At 49.8% G+C, this 14324-nt stretch overlaps 1 protein-coding gene across 1 annotated transcript in view; it reads left to right on the forward strand.

Moving 5' to 3' along the window:
- PPWD1 (peptidylprolyl isomerase domain and WD repeat containing 1) overlaps window positions 1-14324 on the forward strand; it is a 387705-nt gene that overhangs the window by 118607 nt on the left and 254774 nt on the right. The gene's annotated exons all lie outside the window — the stretch shown is intronic.

A 14324-nucleotide genomic window follows, 5' to 3' on the forward strand; every position in this document is an offset into this window, starting at 1 on the left:
AGCTTTTCTCAAATATTTATTTGTAATTTTTTAATTGTTACATCAAGCATTCTTTGCAATGTATTACTTTTTCTGTTGTAAAGCAATGTTTGTATGTCATTACTTCTGTTTTCTACTGAGGTTGCATGAGAGTTTGTGGTTTCTTCAATGAGAGCCAGTTATTGGTGGGCATAAAAGCTTTATTAATTGACCGCAATTATACAAGTCAATTCTTAAGCTTCAAGTAGTTCTCTGACATCCACTTAGCCTCTGCAGATATTCAGTTAGAAAACTGATGGTGAGATGATTGCGGATTGTTGGTTAAGGTGATAAGTGTTGCAGACATGCAGATTCGATATGGAAACTGCAGGTTAGGGAACCTAAGGAGGATAGGTACACTTTAATAATGTATTTGGGTTCAGAGGAGATCACTGTAGTGTTAAAGAGGTAAAATTGGAGTGAAAAGGTGTCCAAGGTCATTTAATGTGGTTGGTGGCTACCGCAAGAACATTTTCTTGTATTATGTATGACATGGAATCCTGATTCGGAGTAATCTGAAATATCGTTGTTTTCCAAGATGCTGGAGAATTATTTGTTAATAACTTTATCCAAGACTTTGTAAGGAAAGGGTAGTAAATATATCTGGTGATAGTTAATTATCTGATTGGGGTCAGAATTGAGTTTCTTCCGCAATACTAAGAAACAAACATGTTTCCAGGTTAAAGGCACAGTAGCTTTTGAAAGAGATAGCACATTTCTTCCAATATTGGCTGCAGGAGCTAGAATACGAAGAGAGCAACGATAAGAAGGGTGCCGTTTTGATGTATGTGCATTATTAAATGTTTGAAATATATCTATATAGGCTATTTTAACCATCATTGTCAGTCGTATGTAATGAAGCACAGATCTTGTTTCAGTGAACCTTCCGGAAAGTAGGCAATCTAGGCCTACTTCTGGCATGGAACACAGTCGTCAGAATGATATCTTAGGACAGACGTATTTCTTTCTAAAGCATTAGTGCATCACTTGTTGTATGAGTCTTGTGCAGATAATGGTTACAAGAATATAATGTGTCTGCAGACCAGACTAAAAGCCTCCTTAGATACATTAGCAGTATCCAGTGGTTTGGCATCTGCACAGGGATCTTCTCCATGTAGAAGCAATTGTAATAGATATTCCTTCAGACTGATTTCAATGAATGACTATTAAATGAATGACTAAAGATATTTTTATGTGCACGTTCTCTCATGGGCTTTTGGGGCTGAGATTCAGTTGTCTGAAACCTAAAGAAAGAGACAACTCAGTTTATAGAAAAGATGAGGCTTCGATGTTTTGTGTGTGGAACTATGATTTGAAATGCAGTGGAGAGCCAATGGTAGTCGGTTCAATAATTTTGGAGGCAAGACAGAATAAACTTCTATCTCTCAGGCAACACCACCATCAAAGTGAGGTACTGATCAGAGCGGCAACAAGGCTAATAATATCTCAAAATACAGACTTTTATAGCATGGGCTTCAGTACTATGAAGTGCTCGATGCATCTGGCAGAGGATCTTCAACTTGATTCTCTGTTGTATAGCTTACCAAGTCTCAGTTCCCCTTGCTTGTAGTCTCATCCCTCCTCATCTCTTGTTGCTCCTGTTCCTCTGCCCCCCTCCTTGTTGTTTGTTGCCCTTGTTTCCACCCTCCCGTTGCAAGTTATAAACATTATTTAGTTTTATATTAAAAAAATTGCCACTATTAATGTGCTGTGGTTTGAGAAACATAGGACAATTAACCAGCATTGGTTTAGAAACGCGTTGTAATAAAACTAACATTTTCTTCATCGGGATACATTTTCAGTGATACTTTGCAGGGTATTTCATTCTACAAACCTCTAGCACTGAGCGATGCTGCATGGCCTGTTAAAAGTACCCAAACCTGGTTCTGATATACAAGATCCGTGGTCTCGTATGGTATTTCTCGATACGATGAAGGGATTACACTATCTAAACGTTTTCTATAAGGAATATCCGATTGTCAGTAATGGCTGCAACCCTTCTTTCCTATCTATATGTATAAATTGAATCATCGATGGGATGAATTAAGGCGTTTTGTTATTTGTATATCAAGTTGCCATTAAACCACAGGTCAGACCTCTCCCAAGATGTCCAACACTGAATTTTAATCATTGCAATTTACCTGTATGTAAAATGGCATCATTTTACATGCGACACATTTAGCTAACCATTAACCAACACCTACTCCATTCTGGGACATGTAGTTTCACTATTAACAATGTAAGCACGGGGGGCGTGGCCACGAGCTGAACATGGCGGACGTGTTCTAGGGTAGCTCCGTCCGAAGCCCACGACACAAGCGAAACATCCTGTACAACCTGGCCCACAAGCCGCCCAACTCACCTCTACAACGAAGCGGAGCTTGGGGTGCCCACGAGAAGGTCACCGCCGAGCGTGTGTCATTTCGGAAGGCCGGGCTGGAAGAGCGCCACATACGGGGCCTAGCAGACCAGCTGAAGCCGCGGCCCACAGTGAACGCGCACTGCCGCCGGAGCGGCACCTGATCGCCGAGACCCAGCGGAGCGGTGAGTCGTGACTGGAGGGGGACTCCCGGGAGCCAGGACACAGCCAGCCATAGCGGTGCCCCGTAGAGTCCAAGACAGCTGGCCACGCGGGTGTGCCGGGAAGTGCGGAGAGTGTTGGGAGGCTGCGAGGAGGAGGCGCCGGCCGCGCAGCGCTGGGGCGCGAAGCTCGGCATCCGCACCAGAAGACACAAGCACACCGGCGGGGACTCCGAAACTGCCCGGTGAGGAGTGGAGACTGCCGATAATCGGACCACCAGCCCCCGACCTCAACCACGCAGGGTGGCTGCCTAGAGACGGACACGGGAAGCGCGGCCGCCATCTTGTCCTGGGCTGCGACGCTAATGAGACTGAGCCTGCGGCAGGACCCCTGGCGCTGCGTGCCTTCGCTGGGGCTGGAAAGGTCAGAGCGGAACGCATATAACAAGGGCCACCATACCTTCCAGGACTGCCTGTAACACCTCCACAAGACCCCCGACATCGCATGCACAAGTTGTGCGCACAGCACCCGGAGCTGATAGCGTAGTCACCATTTTATCTTGGGCGGAGACGCAGCGACCGTGTCCCCACCGATAGGTGCCATTACTGGGGCTGAGAAGACCCACACAAACTTGCATTGACACGGGGCACCGTATTCGACAGGGAGCTGGGGCGGTAACGACCCGCGCTGGACCCACCCACTGCCTGGTGGTGAACGAGAGTGGAGACACAGGGCGACTCTCAGAGTCATCCACACTGCGCACAGGTGCATACCGCCAGACGCCCGGAGCGGCAAGGCGACATATACGCATACCCTGGTGGGGCTGGTGGGCATCCTCGACGGAGATTGCTAGTGGGGGGCACCCGACCGGAAGCGGAGCACAACATGGGGAGGAACAGAGCTAAGGCACAAGACGTGGGCGCCAACGCGGAACTGCAATCCACAGGTTCGGAGGACCCGCTGGCCTCCTCTAATGCGGAGATCATCCCACCAACAGGGATGGCCACCCAAGAAGCTAAACTTGACCTTATACTGGCAGGGATAAAGGCGTCCAGAGAAGCTCTGGAAATGCGAATGGACAATATGGCGACGGGCCTATCGCTACTACGAGCAGACCATAACAAACTAGCGGAAAAGGTAACCGAGCACAAAATAGCGTTGGATGACCTAATACCGCAGCAGACGGTACACTCCGCGAAATTGGAAAGCATGGAGAAACAAATCAAGTTGCTGTGGAACAAGGTGGATGATGCGGAAGGGCGTTCCCGACGCAACAATGTGCAAATTTTGGGAATACCGGAAAGCAGCGAAGGGAAGAACCCCACGCAATTCGTGGAAGACTGTCTGAAGACGGTAGTTGGCCCACAAGAACTCACTCCGCTGTACAGCGTGGAAAGGGCGCACAGGATGCCGGCGATACCACCGAAACCAGGAGCACCGCCGAGGCCGCTCATTGCCCGCCTGCTGAACTACAAAGACAGGGACGCTGTACTACGAGTGGCGAGAGAGAAGGCCCCGATACGGTATGAGGATAGAACTATTTCAGTGTACCCAGATTTTACCCCGACAGTCCAAAGGGCCAGATCATCGTTTTTGGGAGTAAAACGTAAGTTGCGGGACAGAAACCTTAAATATGCCCTATTATTCCCTGCTCGCCTCAAGATACTGCACGGCACCAAATCCTACTTCTTCGACTCGCCGGAGGAAGCGGCGGAATGGATGGAGGTGACGCTTACACCGCCGACTACCCAAGACCTCTTCGAGGACGACCGGGGCGGTGGGCCCTCACACCAGGGGCGGAACCGTAAGACACCCAACTCGGACCACAACAACCAGGGCTCGCCGTCCAGCGGAGGTCACAAGTCGATGGGATCTGGCAGACCAGCGCAAATAGGACACCTGACGGAGGCAGCACTGGCGGCGCACGACGCCAATGTTCATGCGGCAGCGGACAACCGCTCTGAAACGCTGACGGAGGTATCGGGATCGGCTGACAGCCTACAACTGTTCCCCAAAATCACAGCGCAAGTGGCCAATGAACTCTGACTGTGGCACTAGAAGGCTTCGATGGGTAACGTATACATGCTACAGGGGCGGATGTGGGGTGGGGAGCACCGGCTAAGGGCAAGTAACTGTACTGTCACCAGGCTCTGATCCGGAGCGAGTGGCTCCCCGCCCTACCTAACGGAAATGACTAGATTGTTCGATCGCTCATGTTGGGCGACACGGTTTGGTCCCCGAGAGTTTTTGCTTAGGGACCTGAAGGTTTGGGGGTTTTATGTTCACACGGCACTAAGGGACTGGTCCACATTGTTGGGAACACTTGCTACGCAGCACTCACCAATCTGGACTACAAATGGGAACAATGGGGACTAACAATGAGTACAAACTGTGCACATGGAATGTCAGAGGCATGGGCTCTGTCCATAAAAGGCATAGACTTCTGGCGCAGCTAAACCGCAGGAAAGTCAAGATCGCTTGCCTCCAAGAGACTCATTTGAACATTGCAGAGGGTGGGAAGCTCCTTAAGAAGTGGAAAGGGCAATTGTTTGCTACCTCTTACTCTGTATTCTCGAGAGGGGCTGCGATACGGATACGTAATTCTGTACCGTTTAAGCTAGTGGAGAAACGCATTGATAACGAAGGCAGGTATGTGTTTGTTAGTGGGCTACTGGATGGCGCCCCTGTGGTACTGGGCAGTATTTATGCCCCCAACTCGGGTCAGTCCGACTTCTTAAGGCAAGTAAATGGTATTATGGCGGAATGGGCGGACCACAGTTGGATCATAGGTGGGGACTCATTAGACAGGTCGCACCCGCCACTGCAGGCCGCCGAGAGTAGGAAGCATGCGGATGCACTAAAGAGGTGGGCAGTGGGGTGGGGACTAGTGGATGCGTGGAGAGCCAAACATGTGCTGGATAGGGAATATACCTTTTACTCACCTCCCCACAGCTTACACACCAGGATAGACCATGTCTTTTGCACTGCATCGCTGGTGGGGAGGGTCGCTATGGCGGAACACATGGGCAAGACGTTGTCGGACCACAGTCCGGTAGAGGTTACGTTCCGATGGGGCAAGACCCTGACGCCAATACCTACCTGGCGCCTCGCGCCGGAACTATTAGAAGACACGGTTTATCGCACAGCACTTGCAGAGGCAATCCCGTCCTATTTTGATGCAAACACGGGATCGGCGAGCTCCCGCAGTGTGGAATGGGACGCATTCAAGGTAACCATACGGGGTATAGCGATGGGCACACGCATAGGAATGAGACGCATTGTGCTGGGTAAACTGCGGGAAGGGGAGGGACGACTGGCAGCACTGGAGAGTGAAGCAGCCGGCACGAACGTACCGTTCACACCACTGCAGGAGGCACACATACAACATGCAGAGCTATTAGAAGAACTGAGAGTGCTTGATTACAGGGAATACACGAGCAGACAGCATGCACAAGCGGAGAGGGCCGGGCCCCTACTGGCTCGTATGGTGCGAGACGACCCAGCGCTAGTGCCGATAATGGAGATACTCGACCAGAGGGGATCCCGAACCTCGACACAGATAGGCATAAACACTGAGTTCAAGACATATTATGAGTCCCTATATGGCCCACCCGACCCACAGACAGACACGACATTGGAAGAGTTTCTGGAAGAGATAGACCTCCCACGAATGACGGATGCCCAATGTGAGGAGCTGTCCCATCCCATCTCGACTGCCGAGATCCGCCAAGCGATCAGAGCGCTACCACGGAACAAAACGCCGGGAACAGATGGCCTACCGGCCGAGTTCTATGGTGCCTTCATTGACCTTCTTGCCCCACGCCTCCACACAGTCTACCAAGAGGCAATACAAACGGGTAGCCTACCAAAGACATCACTCCAAGCTCTTATATTGTCACTCCTGAAACCGGGCAGGGATGGTCTACAAATGGCTAATTACCGACCCCTCTCATTACTAAATATGGATTATAAAATATTAAGCAAGATTCTAGCTACAAGGTTGGCGCAATATATACCACACATGATACACCCTGACCAATGTGGATTCGTGCCGGGAAGGAGCACGGCCATGAACCTCAGGAGGCTCAGCCAACAAATGCTGGGCGGGAATGAGGCGGCGAGGGGGGAGGGCTGTATCTCTCTAGATCTAAAACAAGCCTTTGACTCCATAAGATGGGACTACATGATGGAGGCACTTGCACGATTCAGCATACCGCCCAAATTTCTGTCCTGGGTCCAACTGCTATATACTTGCCCCACGGCAAGAGTCCGCACGAATAGTTGTATATCGGCGCCAATGGAGATAGCGAGGGGTACAAGGCAGGGATGCCCGCTGTCCCCGCTGCTGTTCATCCTGGCGTTGGAGCCCTTATTGGGCAGACTCCGAGGACAGGCACACCACAGGGGCATCCACAGGAATGGGGCCACACATGTAGTATCGGCATACGCTGATGACCTCATCCTGTACTTCAGAGACCTGAGGGGGGACATTGAACCGGTGCCCACCATATTTGAGACTTTCCGCCTGCTATCTGGGCTCACCATAAGTGAGACGAAGTCGCAGGGTTTCTACTTCTCCGCGCTGACGGGTGAGGACCGAGTCCCTTTCGCACCGCATACCTTCCAGGTAGCGGAGGCTACTTTCCGATACCTTGGAATACAAATTTACAGAGGAGCGCAGGACATGATAGACTGCAACTTAGGGAGGGCGATTAGGGCACTGAAGTCCCAGGTGCAATTCTGGACAGCGCTGCCATTGTCCGTGTCTGGCAGGGTGACCATCTCTAAAATGGTGGTCCTGCCCCGACTCCTTTATTATTTTACAAATATGCCGTTTCTGATTCCTGCATCAATGTTTACCACACTGAACACACTACTGACGGACCTAGTATGGGGTGCAGGATCGAGACGGATTAGCCTAGCTAAACTGCAACTCCCCACGACAGCTGGCGGTATGGGTGTGCCAGACCTGCGGGCATACAACTTCGCTTGCCAACTGCAATGGCTGGCCTATTGGGTGGCAGGAAGGAACCTGCATGAAATCAATGTCTCTGAAGCGGCCTGGGGCACGGGGGAAATACACGCTTTGTTGTCAAATGGAGCTGAAATACCTCGACAGGCACCTCCGCTGCTTCGTCTTGCGGTCTTCTACTGGAGACGGGCAATGAGATATACCTCCAGAACGTCCTCCTACGCCCCCACGATACCACTGCTGGGACTGCCGGTGGGTCTGAGGCCACTTTCGAGTGTGCAACTGGCAGGTTGGCATGAGCCGGGCGTGACGACGACGGGGGATTTCTTTCATGACGGCAGAATAATGTCGTTTGAGGACTTCCGCGCAACGCATCGCGCATCTGGAGGGTCGTTCCTGTTACATGCTGGAGTGCGACACTACATCACACGGGTGTGGGCAGCAGACGGACAGGAGCCCTCCGCGAACCCTTTGATCACAATGCTGCACCTGATGGGTTCTGGAGGTCACCTGACAAAATGGCTGACGCATGGCATACGGGAGGGTAGAGCATTCCCGTTGCACTCAACACGGGACAAATGGGAGCGGGACTTGGGGAGGCCTATTAGAGATACGGAATGGAACAAGATCTTAGCGTTCCCAAAAAAGGTGTCCCGAAACCCGAAGTTCAAATTTATACAACTCATGTTACTACACAGGGCATACCTAACCCCGCGCTGCATACATGCAATGTTCCGCACCGGACACGTGCCCTCGTTGTGGTGCGGCAAGCGCAACTCTGATCCATATGCTCTGGGAATGTCCAAAACTGGGTTACTACTGGACGTCTGTCCATGATGACCTGGCCAGGATGGTTCCTTCTAAACCATACACCGCACCGGAATACACATTGCTGGGACTGGGTCCTGTAGAAAGGAGGAAAAGTGTAGGTACACGCTTCACTGACCTGGCTCTGCTGATAGCGAAACGAACCCTGACAATGAAATGGAAGTCACCGAGACCGCCGGACCCAGAGATAAGGAGGGCGGAAATGCTAAGGTGGGGTAAAGCGGAAGGTATGACATTACAAAGGGAAGAGCGTAGGGGGCTCAGAAAAAACCCTATCTCACTAGAATGGAACACTCTGATGGGGTCCTTTGAGGGAGGAGGAAGTGACGCATCTGACACCTCTATGGAAGGGAGCGGATAGTGTTTTGAGATTGGCGCGCCTTACTACACTCTGCTGTGCGAGCACCTGAGTGCAAGCCCGGAGACAAATATTGGTTAATGGGATTCTTAGGTGTACACGCAGCGGCCCTGAGCTAGAGGCGATGCAAATAACGTGCTTGTGTGAGAGAGGCTGCGTCCTATAATGATGGGCATGTACCTAACAGTGCAGAGGGGGGAGGGACTGGAAGGGGGGAGTTGGGAATGGGTTGTTTACGCAATAATATAAAATGTTTGATGCAGCGCAGATACGGGGATGGAATATCACTGTGTATGACACATGACGTCAATGTATTACTGTACCGTATATTAATATTACTATGCCTCAATAAAAACGATTTTTAAAAAAAACAATGTAAGCACAATCCACATTAGAGATCCAATGAAGCACTGTTGGCTAAAAGCAGGACTGAGTGAATTTATCATGCATGGCAAGGGTTCACTTGGCTCGGTTTATCTGACACCTACCTAAGCACTTCAGTGAGCTGAATATCCAAGACAAAATGTGAGTTGGTGCCCTCCCGCTACAATCTCTAGAATCTTAGAGCAATCTCTAGCTCACAGGTTATATTCAGGGCAGAACAAATGTGTCAATCTTCTCACAATGTTTGATCTATCATGGCATATTCATTCCACAGAAAATATTGTTCCCCGTTAATAAGTTTAACGGATAGTTTGGGGTTTGTCCAAAGGTTATTCAAAAAGATTTGATTTGTTCTCTTTTACAACTTTCTTCCTAGTAAATAGTCTATTATTAATCTTGGCAGACAATAGTTCCCACATGCGCAGCGCAGCCCCAAAAAAATAAAAATAAAACAGTGTCGTGTCTTTCTTCCAATTAAGTACTGAGACCAGTTCTCTTCCAAATGTGATTGTAGTTAAATTTTAACCACTTTTTATACACAGAGGTTGACAGAAAATAGATGGGTTCCGCATTTTGTCCTGGTTCAGGTAGGAGCTGAAGGCCTGACCACATGTTTGTGGATATAGCACAAGACAGCTGAAATTAGGGACATATCTGATAGAGAGGTCTAGCTGTAGATTCCTTACCTTAGAATATACCCAGACGTCCTACTGGAGCCGGAAGATTTTTGAGCAGAACCCCTGCTCACTAATAGTTGCAACACCTGCCATTGGCGTTGTCGGCTTCTTCTGTGCCAGAAGTGACGTGCACAGTACTTATATAGCCACCACCCTGGTGCGCTGATATCAGTGCTTTCCCTTCCGTACCAGATAGCGCTGATCCACCCTGAGCTACCCTCAATTATTTTTTTACTGCCTTTTTTACGACTTTGTAAACTTTTTTTTTTTTGTTTTCTCTCCTGTTGTGAGGATGTCACCCTGGTTTGAAGCCATGTGGAGCCTGTCGCAGGCAGATATTGCATACAGACCCCCACTTGGCGTGTTTGTGGTGCTTGGAGCGTGAGCACGACTCCAAGACCTGTGAGGACTCTCGTGTCATGCACCCAAAGCACTGTGGGAGTGTTTCCTCATGTTTCCTCATGCTCCTCCTGACGACTGCAACGCTCAAGATGTCAGTCGTGCAGAATGTCCTAGAGCTCGTTCATGGAACCGCACCTGGCTATAATTGTCACACACCAAGTCGTCTGGAAAATAGGGTAAGTCTCACAAACACGAAAAATCCAAGAAGTTGAAAAGGCCTTTAACTTCACCACGCCCCTCGAAGTCCTCCGTCAAGGCGTGGGAACATCGGCACTCCAGGCCTCCCGTTTTGGCAGAACCTGAGTCTGGGTATGCTCTGTGCTTCCCACATTTTCTGGGGCCGGAGCGATCCCCGCCCAGCTCTAAGAATTTTATGAGGCAATGTACCTCATATTTGAGCTGTCCGGCCCCACTGGAGTTCCTTCAGGCCCCACTAGTTAGGGAGGGGCCACCACTGGATCCCCGCCTGCAGGTACGCCATTGGCGCCATTTGGGCACTGTGGATCCCTTGCTGGATGCAGAGCGGAGCTGCAGGCGAGACCTTACTCTGCGCCTGCGCCATCCTCATTCCCAACTCCGATACGGAGTCAGATAGGCATCACTCAATCCCGGTTCCTGCGCCAGCTGGAATCATGCTGTCCGGAGCAGAGCCATTGCCTTTTTCTCTTGATAAGCTTTGAAAGGGAGAGAAATGGGAGGGTTTTGAGGACCCTTATGGTTACTGTCATCCCTTAGATGAGGACAACTGGTATGAGGAACTGGCGGAGGCCAGTAGGCTAGACACTTGATCTGATATGGCCTGGTGTCTCCTCCTTCAGCAGCTACAGGGGTAATACCCTCTTTTGCTATGCTGGTGCATGTGTGGTTGAAGCATATTTTCGTATGCTGATGATACTCAGTTAATTTTTTCCATTTTGACTGCTAAGGAATCTGATTCTTCCATTCTCCAGTCTGGCTTGAGGAGGATTACATCCTGGATGCAGGACAATCTACTCAAGCTAAATGGAGAAAAACTGAGGTTCTGATCCTATGGCAAAAACAAGATCTTTTGAGTCCTCAGCACTTGCCCTTGGAGATGGGCGTTTTACCCCAACAAGTACGCAAACTTGGGGTGATTATTGACGCTCAGTTATCTATGAAACAGCAAGTCATGAAGGTGGCCTCTGTCTGTTTTACCTTCTTAAATGGCTGAAGAAGATTCTTTGGATGTTGCCCCTTTCCACCCAGAGAACTGTGCTCCAGGCCCTTATAACTTCTAAACACACAAGATGATGGACGTAATGTTGCTCAATGGCAAAACATTCACCCCCAGTCACAGATCTGGGTTTAATCCGTCATTATTTTGCTCACCAAGCCACCTCAGTTCAGACATGGCCATATGCAAATCAGTCTTGACCCTGTGCCTCATCAATTGTTATTTTTGCCTTATAACATCTAGGCTGGACTACTGCAATGTTTTGTGTCTGGGTTGCAATAAGGAGGTGATACTAAGACTGCAGACAGTGCAAAATGCAGCGGCCAGATTGCTCTTCCTGGCCCCTACGACTGCTCCTACTTCAGGCCTTCTTTGCAACCTTCACTGGCTTAAGGTGGAGAATCATGCTAAATTCAAAGCCTTGAGCCATATGTTCAAGATTAAAACTGTCTCAGCCCCTCAGTACCTGCAGTCTGTAGTCCAACCCTATTTACCCTCCTGCGCTCCACTACTCAGTTTAAATGTCTTGTTCCTAGAATTGGATTGAAGCGTATGCACGGTCGTTCCTTTGCATACTTCGGACCCTCCCTGTGGAATTCTCTTTACGTAAAGAAATGGTGTATGTTATTTTTTTAAAACAGCTGAAAACTTGGTTATTTAATTTGTAGTTTTTTTTCCTTTTCCCTCCCTTTTTTCAGGCATGGCGCCGGTAAACTCCATGGGGTAGCTGTGCGTCTTATAAACTCAAATAACATAGCAAGACAAACGTCTTTACAGAGATTCTTCAGCCAGGAGTCACCCTCTCCAAACCCATACTCCCATTTAATGAAGTCCTTACCGACATCCTACTCCGGTCTGGTTCAAGCCCTGCACAGTAGCTCTTGTTGTGCATAAGACATTTGCCCACTACCATTGCCCTGCTCCTGGCGACCCCCGTTTCCTTACCCAGCATCCCACTCCGGATTAGCTTGGTGGTACAAGCCTCCACTTCTAGGATTAACCCTGGTGCATTCCCTACCACTGTACTGGATAGGGAATCCAGAAGGTTGGATTCCTTTGGAAAGAGAAAATTCTCAGTAAACACTGTGTGGCTTTTTAACCAATATTCTCATACATCTGGGATTCAGTTGTAAGTGGTCTCAGAGAATGCTTGAGCCATACCCTCCCAATCGCTTGCTGGAGCGATGCAGCAAAGTTTATCCTACAGTGTGGACTTGGCATGACTGACTCACTGGTAGATACGGCGGACTCAGCTTTGGAGAGCTTTAAGACAGCAGTGCTCATGCCAGGTGCTGGGGCTGATCTATTGCCCCTCGTTACCCCCAGTCCGCCCTCTGCCCCTTTCATGGCATCGGAAGATGTCTAACCGCATTCTTCCTCCTACCCTTCCCCCCCCGCCTCCACCTCCCTGACACTAGCCTCCAGCCCCCTTTAGTTTGCCCTCCAACCATCATGGGTATCCAGTGGGAGGCAGGATACGGCATCACCTGCACCACTGGCCATCAGTAACATCGGGTTGTTAGGTTTTGCAAATAGTCCAAAGAGGCTGCGATCTCCTCTGTGGGACTACCCCTCCACCCATGCCACCCACTTACTATCTGCTGACAGAGGACCACCTCTCCTTGCTCTGTCAGAAAGTGCTGGCTCTCTTGGCCAAGGGAGCCATCAAGAGGGTGCCAGCATCAGAGGTAGGTCGTGGTTGCTGTTCCCGCTACTTTCTGGTCCCAAGAGGACTGAGGCCATTGTTCTATCCTAGACTTCTGTCCTCTCAATTGCTTCTTCAAAAAGGAGAAATTCAGAATGCTCACAAGTTTTGTCTGCCCAACGCTTGGGAGACTGGATGGTAGCATTGGGATTTGCAGGACGCAAATTTCCACATCCCCGTCCTGCCTGCATACAGACGTTTCCTGCAATTCGTGGTAGGCCAAGAGCACTTTGTTTGCCATGCTTCCCTTCGGCCTTAAAAGTGCCCCTTGGGGGTTCCCAAAAAAGGGATGGCATGGCGGTGGTTGCAGCTCATCTGCGGAGGTTAGGAGTTTCCAGTTTTTCCCTACCTCAACGATTAGCTGTTGAAGGCAGGTGTTCCCACCTCCAGACTAAGGCTAACCATCTGCACTTGCTGGGATTCACTATCCATGTGCCGAAGTCACACCTGACTCCGTCCCAGAAGCTCCCTTTTTCGAAGCTGTTCTGGACACAGTACAGTTTTGGGATTATCCTTCAAGCGGCGAGTCCAGGATATTCAGGCTAGGATACTAATGTTTCAGCCTCTAGCCTAGATTCTTTTGAGAAACATTGGGGTCGATGGGCCTTATAGCCTCCTGAATCCTACTTGTGACTCACGCCTATTGGTATATGCGGGTTCTGCAGTGGGGCCTGAGGTCTCAGTAGGCACAGCCTCAGTGAAATCTCTCTGACGTGGTCCAAATCTCGGACGGAACTACGAAGTTCCTGCAGTGTTGGCTGACGAACTGATATTGGGTTAAGGTGAGACCCCTCTTTCTTCCCCAACCAGGGTTGACTGTTGTGACCGATGCGTAACTTCTGGGTAGGTGGAGATCCGAGGACTCCAGGGTCCGAACTCATATCAACCTGTTGGAGCTACACCATCACCATATAGTACTGCAACAAACAGGGTGGTGATGGGGTCGTAGACCCTTTGCCAAGAGGTTCTGTGTCTCTGAACATGGCTGGAACACCAGGGCAAATTCATACACCATATCCTCTACAATTTCAAAGAAAGTGCCTCCTGCCTAGCCGCAAATAAAAGTTAAGTGCCTAGTGACTTTAAGATTAGACGTGGCAATCCATTTAGCCGAGCAGCACCCTTATTTATACGCCTCCCTTTCATAAACAACACTAGACTGTTAACCCATAGATGGCAGTCCCCAGCCCTTCCTGGTCGGCGTGGTTTGACTCCCCGCTGCAGTACTTGCAAAAGGTAATATCCCCAAACACTTACATTTGCT

This window comes from Lissotriton helveticus, chromosome 2_1 (genome assembly GCF_964261635.1).
Source record: "Lissotriton helveticus chromosome 2_1, aLisHel1.1, whole genome shotgun sequence".
NCBI lineage: Eukaryota > Metazoa > Chordata > Amphibia > Caudata > Salamandridae > Lissotriton > Lissotriton helveticus.